We start from the raw sequence: 12,051 nt of genomic DNA, 5'->3' as shown, positions 1-12,051 counted from the left end.
CCATGACAGTAGCTCAGACTGCAAGAGTTTTCAAATCCCTCCCGATTTCATTGATTGATGTTCAAAGATAAACACGTTGATTGCATTGATCCCTCAAATGCAGTTATCAAACACTTGGGGAAAAGATTTTTAACAAAGACAAGACGGTCACTTCACGTCTGTACCGGTTATCACTTGATAGGCTATTATCCGCCGATATTATCAGCAGGCCGATTAATCGGTCGGGCTACTCGCACTCCAAGATATGAAAATCATGGCACATCACAGAAGGATTGTAATAAGATTATAGAGCAACACACGTGACCTCATGTAAAGGATGGAGCTGGTGGTTAAATCTGTGATTTTAGTCCACCGTCAGTGTGTTGTTGTTCGACTTCATAATAAAAACACACGTCTTCTTCAGCTGCGTTTTATGTGCTTGTTGATGGCAGACCTAAATAACTAATCCCTTTAAAGCTCTCGTTATAACCTTCTTATGGATGGTATTAAATGACCGATGGCTTCAGCACCAGTTCAGAAGATGACAATACTCTGCAACACAACACATCATGTGGTTGGCTAATGTTAGACGTGGCTTACAGAGACCTCAGTAGATTTTAAATGGGACGTCTTTGTATGAGATGAGCAGTCGTAATATCACAGTGTGACAGAAAAAAAAAGACGGGATGTTTTTGAATGGTTGGGAAATGTCCAATCCTGCATGCAGATGAGAGCTGCGCCATCTGTGCTCTGTCAAAAAAGAGCCAAAACATCTCCAGCTAATTGTTCCGCTGTTCCACTGTGTACTCACACTATTTGGACTTTGCCAAGACAGGAATCCAACATTGTCTCCAACATGATGTACGCACAGAAAAATTAATGAAGCGATAGTAATTCTAAAGCAAGAGGGAGCTGGAACAGAAAAGTGTGAGGACGAGTAAAAAGCTGAGATGATGTTGATTTGGCACGAGCACAGAGTCTGACGATGAGTTTTTAAAAAGGTGGGCGTTTAGTGTAAGGGGCCTCTCCAGATTTCTCTAAAAGCCTGAGGTGACATTATTATTGAAAATATTCCTAAGACGGCTGTTTGCTCTCACAGCAGCCTCAGGTGGGGATGCTGTTAAAAAAAAAGTTATAGGCTACAAAGCAGCTGCTGTGTCTCTGTTTGAAAATCCCATCAACAAAGAATCAGACAAACTTTAATGATTGCACAGCTGTTGATCAGTAACTGAAGAGGCGGTTGAATTCCTGAGGGATGTCAGGATGTAATTGTTTAAAATCATCATATTTCATAAGTCCTTTGTGAATTTAACCAAGTTGTAATGCACATTATCATTTGATGGTTATGGTACACAATCAAGCCCCCGGGAAGTGCTGCGACTGTTGAAGCCAAACTTACACGGTGGCCAAACCTGGTGTTGCAGCTGTGATGTCATTGGGTCCAAAACAAGTTTTTCTTGTAATCTCATTTTGGGAAAGATACGACTTTTAATCAGCGACAACTTTTTTTAGATACATAAACTTCCCGGTACAAAAACTGAAATAATCCTTTTTAAAATCATGAGGTCCAACAAGTTGTAGATGCAATTAAAGCTGCAATTCAGAGATATTTTTTTGGACATAATGAACATAGGCAGTACGTGTATGATTTCAGACACATACCAACATTTAACTAAAGGTTTATAAAAGCTAGCCCACAGGGAACAGTTATGATGTGTTTTAAATCAACAGTAATGAACGCTAGCTTAACGCATGAAAACGAGTTATCAAGTTGTGTTTTTCAATTATTTATCATTTATTTATTTATTAAAGATATTTGTGGGGTATGCTTTACCTTTATGGACAGCAGTAGAAGAGAAAGACAGGAACGCTGCTGCTATGACCCTCTGCACATGAGGCGCAAGATATAACCGCTAGGTTACCTGGTGCTCCTATCTGTACTGTATTTATCATTTCTAATCCTGACAGGTGAAAGGATAAAAATTCCCTATGGTTACACAACTTGTGAACCTGGAGCACTGACGCCTGTTGAACATTCATTAAAAATCAAATCAAACAGCCAGAAGGGGAATATCCTTTAAGTAAAATAAGATCACAGTCTTTGTTAGTATAGAGAAAGACTGAAACACTCTCATAGGAATATGAAAAGTGGAAGAAGAGGGAGGATGAATCCTGGCATCAGTTGGAGTGTAGGCTGGGTGCTTGCCTGGCTATGATCTGCAGGCATTTGGCAATGAAAGGGTGTCAGAGTTTAGTTCTGAATGCATTTGCGTGCACTGAGTTGACGCGTACTGTTTTATGAGGAATGAAATGAGAGCACTCTGTTTGTAAAAACATAAAGCCGCTGATGGAATTTGTTTCTCTGAGCTACTTTTGATGCAATCAACCAATTTCATCCCCACAACTTTTTAAAGCTGGAAAGCATGATGCAAACAGTGCAGCAGCCTCGGCAGAAAATGATCAAGTGATACTGACATGAAATCCCTTTGTAACGCTGCACACTGACATCCAGGATAAGAGGATGCAGGAAAAGAGGAGAAGAGGGGCTGAACCAGGCAGTGGTCTCATGCAGAGGGGCTTCGGAGGGAGGCCCAGTAAACAGTTGCTCCTGTCTCCCTCTGTGGAGCCCCTCCTCCCTCTCTCTTTCTTTGGGATGTGCTTGATATGCTGCTCATGTCTGTGGGATCCTGTGTGTTTTTCCGTCATTCAGAAAGGCTCAGTGGGCTTGGATCTATCTCTCTCTCTCACTCTCGAGTTTTTCTGCGATGTGGCCCGGAGCCACTGAGTCACTACCCCAGCTTTCCTTCCTGTCTCAGCGCAGGGCTGACCCTGCAGTGCAGGATGGGAGATAACCTGCTAATCGCTGGGGCCCAGAGCCTGCGGGCCGATAAGGGCGACTCTTTTTTCTGCAGTCTAACATGTGGCTGCCAATAAAAAGTTTAAATGTCCTTCTGACACGTGTCTATCAGCTGTTTCTGTGGTAAACACGTCTCCACCTAAAAAGTTCAACACCACCCTCAGCGGAGCCAGATATGTTTTCACTGTATCTCAATAAATGTCTATTTCAACTAAGAATGCAGATTTAATGGATTAGTTCAGCGAGTTGAGTGGGTTTGTTTTTGCTGACAGTTCCTTCAAATGCAGCATAATGAGTCCATTACAATAAAAACATTCATTTTAAATGTCCCTCTTGTGACCCACACAAGCACTGAGGAGAAAGCTTTCGGTTTTTATGCCTCTAAACTATTGAACTCATCGCAAGTTTTCTTTTTTTAAGTAAACTGAAAACCTACCATCGCATATAACGTTCACTTTACAGACTTCTTTGATCCCTTTTAAGTGATGTGTCCCTTGTTTTTTCCCGTTCTCATGAGGAGTTAGGAAAGGTGCAGAAAGTCAGTGTGTCTCTAAATTTACAATGGGAGGCAGAGCCTTCAGCTATCAGACCTGCTCGTGGTACCAACGGTCCCTAAATGTCTGTCCTGTTTGAGTCTGTAAGGATTTGATCTGTTGTGTGAAGCACTTTGGGCTGGATGATTGTTTGAAGTATGAAAAGTTCTGACGTTTCCTTCTGATTGGTGTTGTTTTGTCGTTTATGTAAATATCTATTTTAATCTCTTATTGTACTGGGAATTGGATTTAATTTAGAGGGCAACAAACAAAACAAAATGTTGGCAATTAAAACAATCAAGGAGTTTCTCACAAACAGTAATCACTACACTCAGACTGGGTGTCTTCTTTTGTCCTGATCAGTCACGTTGACATCTCCAGACATACATTCCCCTTTCCGGTACCAAGAAACCAGTGTCCCAGTTTCCCTGAGTACATGATGTACCGCTATGTTAAAGATCCGGAGAGAATGAACAGACCTCTTGGATGTTTTTTCAACCCAGGAAAAAAAAACATCCTTTTCCCCAAAGTAAGATGTTTTAATGTTGACGTCTGACATTCTTCTTCTTGTATTTGCGTTGTACCTAATCCGCTCTCAGAACATTGTACCTGAACATCTCTCCGAGCGTTGTACTTGAACGTCTCACGTCCTCTATGATTTGATTCCCTGTCAAACAGGATGTGCTGGTTCACCACATTCACAGCTAGATAGTAACTCAGCTGGTAGCTTCTGATGAGCCGTTTGCTGTTTGGAACCAAAACCAGAAAATACTTCACGTCTCCTTAACATATGCGTGGACGAGTTTGTAATTTATCATGTCATATAAATTATATACAATTAACTTTCTGCCCACATTTTAAGGTCAAGTGAAGTTAATTTAAATGGCACAGGCCATTCAAAATGCTTCACATCAAAAGCATCAAGGCAAAGAGATAAATGAACATTAAATTAGAGGAAAGACCATTAACAATAACAGAGAAGATTAAATACAAAATATCAAATAAAATAAAGCTAAAAAAAATCCACACAAAACAAAACAAAACAAAACAAAACAAAATAGAAATATGTCTGTGGGGAAAAAAAGACATTAAAATACAAAATCGAAAAATTGGAGGGACAATGTCCTGTCTCTTCAATAAAGGAGTCTTTCTCTATTCTGTCACTGTGTGGAAAATTAAGTTTCCATGCCATTTTATTTTACTACAATCAAGAGTGTTTTTTATTGGCACTTTTATCTGTGCTTTACTTAAAAAGGACTGACCACTCTGTTAAAGAACACACACTTTGACTGATTATTGCCAGAATATTTGAAAGATCCAAAAAGGAAAAAGGAGAACAGATTCTAATTCTCTGTATGGAAAAGCTTTTCAGCCAAATTCAGTAGCACTGTCTGTCTTAATGTCAAGCTTAACTATCAACACTAACTTTAACAGTGAGACCACTGAAACCTGGCGGCACTGTGGACCACCCATCGCCCGCTCCATTCTCATGCTTTTGTTTTGGGAGCCGTCTCGGCTTTGCCAGTCTTGAGGTGTGGGCTCTGCCATTCTGACCTTTCCTGGTCTGCTGTGACCTCTGGACCTCACGACTGTCTCTGACTGTGACACTAGCTGCTGGCTGTAGCTACTGGCTGCAAACCCCCCTCCTCCTACGACTACTGCTGTGCACTTCAAAACTCAAGCAGCAGAGAGTCTGAGCAGCTGAGGATTTGAATAGATCTGGGTTGATGTCTTCAGTTCTTCCAAGTCTGATCTGGGGGCTATGGAGTGGAGCACAGCAGCAGTAGCAGCAGGAGGCAGAGAGACTAAATATAGTTTTCTGAGGCAGAGACGGTGTCCTTTATCTGCTTATTTAATTATTTATCCGACAGCTCCATCCACGGTCGAGGGTCATCTGTCTCAGTTGATCTGACCGGGAGGTAAAACCAGCTCAGACCCTTCTGTCCTCCTGCATTTTTATCATGTTGATCTCCTTTGTTCAAATGATTTTCTTCAACTAAATTCTTTAAAAAAAAAAAACTGCATAAAGCTCTGCCTAATTGGAGAAATTTGAGCTGCATTGTGGCTGAGTCTGACTCGCAGTGAGCGCTGGAGCTCTTATTTTTAGACTCTATTGGTCTTTGTAATTACCCCATTGCCATGGCTGTGTCTGTAAATCAGCTCTCTCTAGCCCAGCGGCCAGCGAGCCTCTGAATCAGGAATGCTAAATACATAGGACCAGAATGTGCACATGGCATTACGGAGCAGACCTCAGATTTGGCTGTCGTGACTTTGTCATGCACAGTCGCACTCCCTGCTGCAGACAGCATTTGCATGACATCGATCTTCATCACAGCTTTGTGTTCAAAACAAAAGTCAAACACCGAAATGACTCCTCAATCACACTGTTGATGTATTAGCTGAAAGTGATGAGGATCTGACTTTGTTCAGTGTCTGAGGTCAGTAATAAGAGGCAGTAATAAGGCTGTCTCCTTAATACTCACCAAAAAAAGTTTTATTTATAAAATAAAATAAACTACTCCAATTAACGCATAGTTCACGTTAATTAGATTTATATTGATGAGCGCTTTAAAGGGCCAATGACGACTTTTAGGTTTGTGTTGATGTTGGCGCCCCCTGTGGACAAAGCCGTACATTACCTCTATTCGTCCTTTTGTATTTCCTGATTGAAATTGTTTACTGCTTTCTTTTAACAAATCTTTGACGTGGAAATGTAAGCAAAAGGCTTTTTTTTTTAATCGAGGCGCAGTTAATAGAATATAATACATTGTTATTGTCTTTATAAACTTTTAGACTGTCTCGATACACAACAGCATAAAAACATTCAGGCAGCCGAGCAGCTACAGTTACACATTAAACACATTGTGGTTTAGCTCTCATCTGTCATGTCGTAAGATTAAACAAGTTTATTGCATTTGAGAAAAATGACTTCTTAAATACATTTTTAGTCTCCTCACTTGACGCCAACTCAGCGGCAGCGATAACAGGCTTTAAAAAATGACTAATGGGAATAATTAATCTAATTCAACCTCACATGACCTTTTAAGATATCACAGTTTCAGTCTAACTAAAGAATGACATCCTTCTTCACATTTGACCTCCTTGTTATGCTTCATAGCTTGCACTCACAATTAACAGCCCCTTGTGTTAATTAATGCCAATCCTTAAAAAATGTCTTGTGTGTGTTTTTTGTTGTTGTGCAGAATGACCCCAGACAGCACAATTGATCAATTCCCATGTTTTCGTGTCTCCCATCAAATAACGGGAGTACTCCCTCTTCTTTCTATGTATGTATGAACCCGTGTTTCATTCTGTGTCCTGCATCTTCACATTAAAGCAGGATTTGTTTATTGACCCCCTTCAGCTGCGATGTAGAGACAGGAAGGGAGCTGTGATGTAATAGTCAGTATCAGGGGGCAGTCCGGAGGGTGGAGAGGGCTCTTCCCCTCGATGACGTCATCTCAGCGCAGCAGTGTGCTCTCGATAAGGAAGAGTGCAACTTCACATCCACAAATGTGGTCTGACGCCTCTTATCACTGTCCTGCTGCTCGTCTGCGGACGGCTGACAAGAGCACAAACAGGCCGCAGATAAGCCGTCCTCTTCTGTTACTATAAATGTGTTCAATTCTCATGAATTCCTTCTGGTTTATTATGATTGATATCATGACAGCATTGTGATTGACCGTGCTGCTCCCATGTTGTTCAGCATGTTGTTTTGGGTGACTGTATATGACGCATGGATGTTTGCAGGACTGAAATGCTCCCTATCCCTGAGTAAACACTGACTGTATCCGCTCCCCTCCCGGCTCCTGGCTGCCTCATTGATCGCTCTGCACAATTTATTAGCCATTGTGACAGTTTCCTGTACAGCCAGGGTCGACGGGGGAAACGGAGAGGTATGCAGATAAAGCACTCAGAAACATTGTGCACAATACCCATTGTGTTTTAATTGCAGGTTGAACTGTTACCTCCAGAATGTTTTCCACATACCTTTGACTGTGCGTGTGTCTGCGTCTGTGTTTGCTTGTTATTTGAAATACACGTCCTGCTGCCACAAAGTATTCCCTTAGCATGCTGAGTGACCGGCTGACACATGGAAAGTTACAAGCTTAAGTGTGAAATACTCAAAAACAAGAGGAAATACCAGCAAACTCCACAGCGCAGTGATTAATACTTAAACAATGGTTATAACATCCTTGAACGAGCTTTCCTTAACCTGTTTTTGTCAAACTCTATCAACAATTATTAAACTTTTCTGGGACTTTACTGTGTGTGCTCATAAATGTCATAAATCAGCAAATAAATTCTCTCTCTTCTATGTTTTTCCTTTGTGTCGTATTCACCAGTTATTTGAAGGCAATGCAATCCAATTACTTCATGACCTTGTACGTGACAATGGCAAGGGCACTGACCTTTGACATCCCTACAAGCTTTGCTCCACTTCAAAACAATAGGGACACGCAATGACACGCAGCAGTCAGGATTTGCCAAGGGATGCTTGGCGCCTCTGCAGCAGCAGTCTAAACAGCTCAGAAATCAGACTGACAAGCGGCTGTCATACTGTACTGAAGTTTGCTGATACTCCCTGTTTGTCCGGTCTGTGCTAATCTTTGACGAGAGCAGCTGGGTTTAAGATGATGACGGTTAAAAGTATCACATTGCGTGAACTCAGCAGGGGTCAAAAACTCCTGCTCACAGGTTAGTTTTGAGAGAATATTTAAAGTAAACACTCAATGAGAACACAAGTGTCACTTACATGGTTAGTTGGTTCTACGTCTCGCAGTCCTCTGGAAGATGCACAGTGTTTATCAGGATCCTGAGCTCAGGTCATCTAAGGGAAAAGGTTTATGGGTAACGAAAGAGTTCATGTTTGTGCAAAAGTTCCCAAACGGCTGGATTTTAGTCTGTGCTGCAGCTCCTGTTACATTCCTGTGACTCTTAACCTTTGATATTAAACAGATGCCTTCGCTACACTTTATGAAAGCTGATAATACTTAAAAGGTAAGAAGAATGCCTGCGCTCAGGGAAACACAAAGTAATAACACCTGTGCAACTTTTCTGAGCATGAACTGTTTGTGATATGTTCGCATGCAGATGACGCCTATGAGATAGTTCAGGCAGTCAACTCGAGCTCCACTGATTTCACACTTGACGTGCCTCATTATGCACAATCACCTGCCAACACCTCCTTCCAATTAGCGATCGTTTGAGCCGCAATATATAGCTGCTATTTCTTTGGCAGCTCTGACCTGCACCAGCTTTGCTTTTTCGCCCAGCGATACAATGCAGCACCCCAGCAGCCACCTGTAAGCCGCGACTGGGAGGTAAAGATATTATCCCCTCACTCCTCTAATTTATCTTACTTAAAGCTGCAGGCAGTGATGCAGTGGAGCATAGAAGCCAAAATCTATTTTCTGCTGCAGCAATAGATATTTTAAACATATACAACGTAAGCTGTCTGACAGAACTCTTATGATAAATGTCCACTTTGCAATTTCTTTTTTTTTTTTTGAAGAAGAAGAAGAAGAGGAGCATGTATTTTGGTTGACTTCACAGCTAAAGCATGCACCCTGCACTACATGCCAGGGTTTATAATATGAACACATGTTACATACAGTATGTTCAGATTGTGTTTAAGCACTAAAGTTAGTATGTAGGTCTATAAGAATGTGGTAACGAAACAGACATTTTTATTAGCTCAAGAACCAAACAAGACGGAAGAAGGATTATTTCTGCACGGTTATTTTATATGCTTGTATGTGTCACATGAGACAATTTGCAGCAAGTTGAATAAACTGCCTTTTATTACATTTTCCACAACAAAAATTCTCAATAAGGAAGACTTTTTATTTTAAAGACAGGACAATGGATAAAATGTTGTGAATCAGGGGAAGAGAGACAGTGTGAAATGAAATGCTGGAACGAAGCCACAGGTCAGACACGACAAACCCAGGGCGCCCACTTGAGGGACTGTAGCCTCGGCACATGGGGCGTGTGCACACTAACCACTCGGCTGCCACCGCCGCCACAATGTGAGATAGTTTTGACATTTAAAAGAAATAAAAGTTTAGTTCAGTTCAGTTTGTCAGGAAGTATGTACATAATGCATTGCGGCAGAGTTAGCTCGTGAGCTTGAGTCCCGAGACAGGTAGACACACGAACCAAAGCAGAAATCAGATAACACCTCAGCTACATTCCCTAACCTAAAACCTACCACCCTCAGAAGGTAAAGGCCATCTTGGAAGACCATCTGTGTGCACACCCAGTTTTTTGCTGACAGGGAGGAGGTTCACTTCTATAAGGAGGGTCAAATCTAACTGATACCTGAGGTCATTTGGTTTTGAAATAAGCTGTAGGCATATTCATGTCACGCTGTTTTTAGGATGTGTTGCCTGTATGTACCTCTGTTGCAAAACCAATTTCCTCTCAGAGACAATAAAGATTTTCCAAATCCTCCCAAACCTCCCTGCACACCAATAAAGAGCATACTACTAACACAGTATACACACACACACACACACACCTACACACACACGCACACACACACACACACACACACACACACACACACACACACACACACGTCAGAAAACATAGATGTCACTACTGTTTTCCTTGTTTCTTCCTTCATATGTTTTTATGCTTTTCTTTTTGTTTGTCCCTTTAAATTTTATTATTAGTAATAGAAACATAATATTTCACCAGGTTGTTCATTAAATTGTCTTAAACTCTAATGATTTCAGTCATTACTGTGAGATCATTACATGTAATGGTTCCGCAGACACAGAGGCATATTAATGACCATGACAGTAAATCTGCACACTCGCTGTATTCTGTCTGCACACATCAACATTTTCAGTGCAGTTCTGTTGGAGGTCCCAGTGAACATCTGGCAAATCTATCAAGCTTCACTAACAGGAGACAGCAGCCATTCCTGTTTCACAGTGATGCAGCTGCGCCATCTAGTGGAGACATTCGGAAAACAGAAACACCATGCCATGTTTTGAGGCATGATTAGAGTTTGGAGATTGTTGCAGGGGCAATGCAATAAATTCAGAAGTCAAATGTCAATATTAGATGGATTTTAAGCTGCTTCAAGCTGACTGCGTGGGAGGAGAATGACAATCCTTCATTAATAATTTGTACATGAGGAAAAGACGGAGTAGGGAGCATATGTTCTGGTCCAGCCCAGGGGCCTCTCGGTTGCTCATTATGAGGCAGCAGCTGCATGCTGGCTGGTACATTCAAAGATGCAGAGGTTAATCTGATGGTAACTTGGGTGACTTCAGCTCATTCTGCACACGCAGGGTTCATTTTCAAGCCTGAGCTGCAGAAGGGGGTGTGCAGCACAAACTGGCCACTTGAGGCTAAGTGGATAGCTGTGTGTCAGCAAAAAACTAGGAAAATCATTAAGAAAAGAAAAACAAGAGGAAATGAACCGTACCTGGCTGTTTGGAGATGCTGGTGTCAGCAAAGCTATTGTCACTGCAGACAGGTAACAATTATTTGACTGAACAAACTGGACAAGGTTGTTCAATTACTCTGTAGGATAACTGTGAAGCAAATGTGCAGCATTTCTTACCTGGCAGACCGGTACACATTTAATTTATCCATCAAGATTACAGCTGACCCTCTGCACCCCCTTTCCTCAGAGTATCAACTCTTGATTTCAGGGTTCAGGTACAGAATGCCATGAGCACTAAAAGAGACGTCACATCCTTTGTACCATGCAGTATTCAGCTGCCTAATAAACAGGATGAACTCTGAAATCAGTCATTTAATCTGTACTGTCCTGTACATGTTTGTCTGTATAGTGTTTAATGCTCTCGGTGCAAGGCCAATTTTCCTATCGTACAATAAAGGTTTCATTTAATACAACGTCAAAGCAGCATCGAGATTAATTGAACATTTGACCTCAATATGATGAATTGATTATTTAGTTTTTGTTGTTTGCCATCATAGTTCACTGACATGGACTTTACTGTAAATATTAATGCTGGGATATGTTTACTTATGAAAGAGTGATCATATCTGATGAACTATTTTGTGGTTATTTATTGATTATTTCAAACTGAAATCAAAGCGTCACTTGAAATGAAAACAATATATTTTAGTTTTAAAGGAGAAATGAACTCCTCTAAATCAGCAGAAAATAAATAACTTGCATTTCTTGCAAACAGTTTTTCCGCAGTGTTTACATTTGGCTTCTTTTTCTTCGGTGTCGTCTTCCCTAAAGACATGAACATGGTTCCAAACACAGCTGGTCAGGGATAGAATAAAAACATAGATATAAATATAACTAAAAGTGGATCCATGGATGTGGATGGATATTAGGACAGGGATGCTGAAAAAAAGGGAGAGATGTTGTTTTCACAGCGAATTCATTGAAAACTTTTCTACTCAGAAGTTGACAGCATTTACTTTCAAGTACAAAACGTTCTGAACGGTATGGATCGTTGTTATAATACTCCTACAGGGAGTAAGTAAGCTCTTATAATACTCTTTTTGTGGACATGTATATTCAGTGTTTTAGCTTTTCTTCTTGTTTGTTTTTACAAAGAGGCTGCTGTGCAGTCTTCAGTGTTTCCAGTTTCATTTTGTAACGTCTTCTCCCTGTGCCGCTCTGTGTTTTCTTACGTTCTTCAGTTCCCTGTTTCTTCAGTGTTCCATGTTTTACTTTGT

The sequence above is a fragment of the Symphodus melops genome (genome assembly GCF_947650265.1).
Source record: "Symphodus melops genome assembly, chromosome: 11".
NCBI lineage: Eukaryota > Metazoa > Chordata > Actinopteri > Labriformes > Labridae > Symphodus > Symphodus melops.
Note: the sequence above shows the minus strand (reverse complement) of the source record.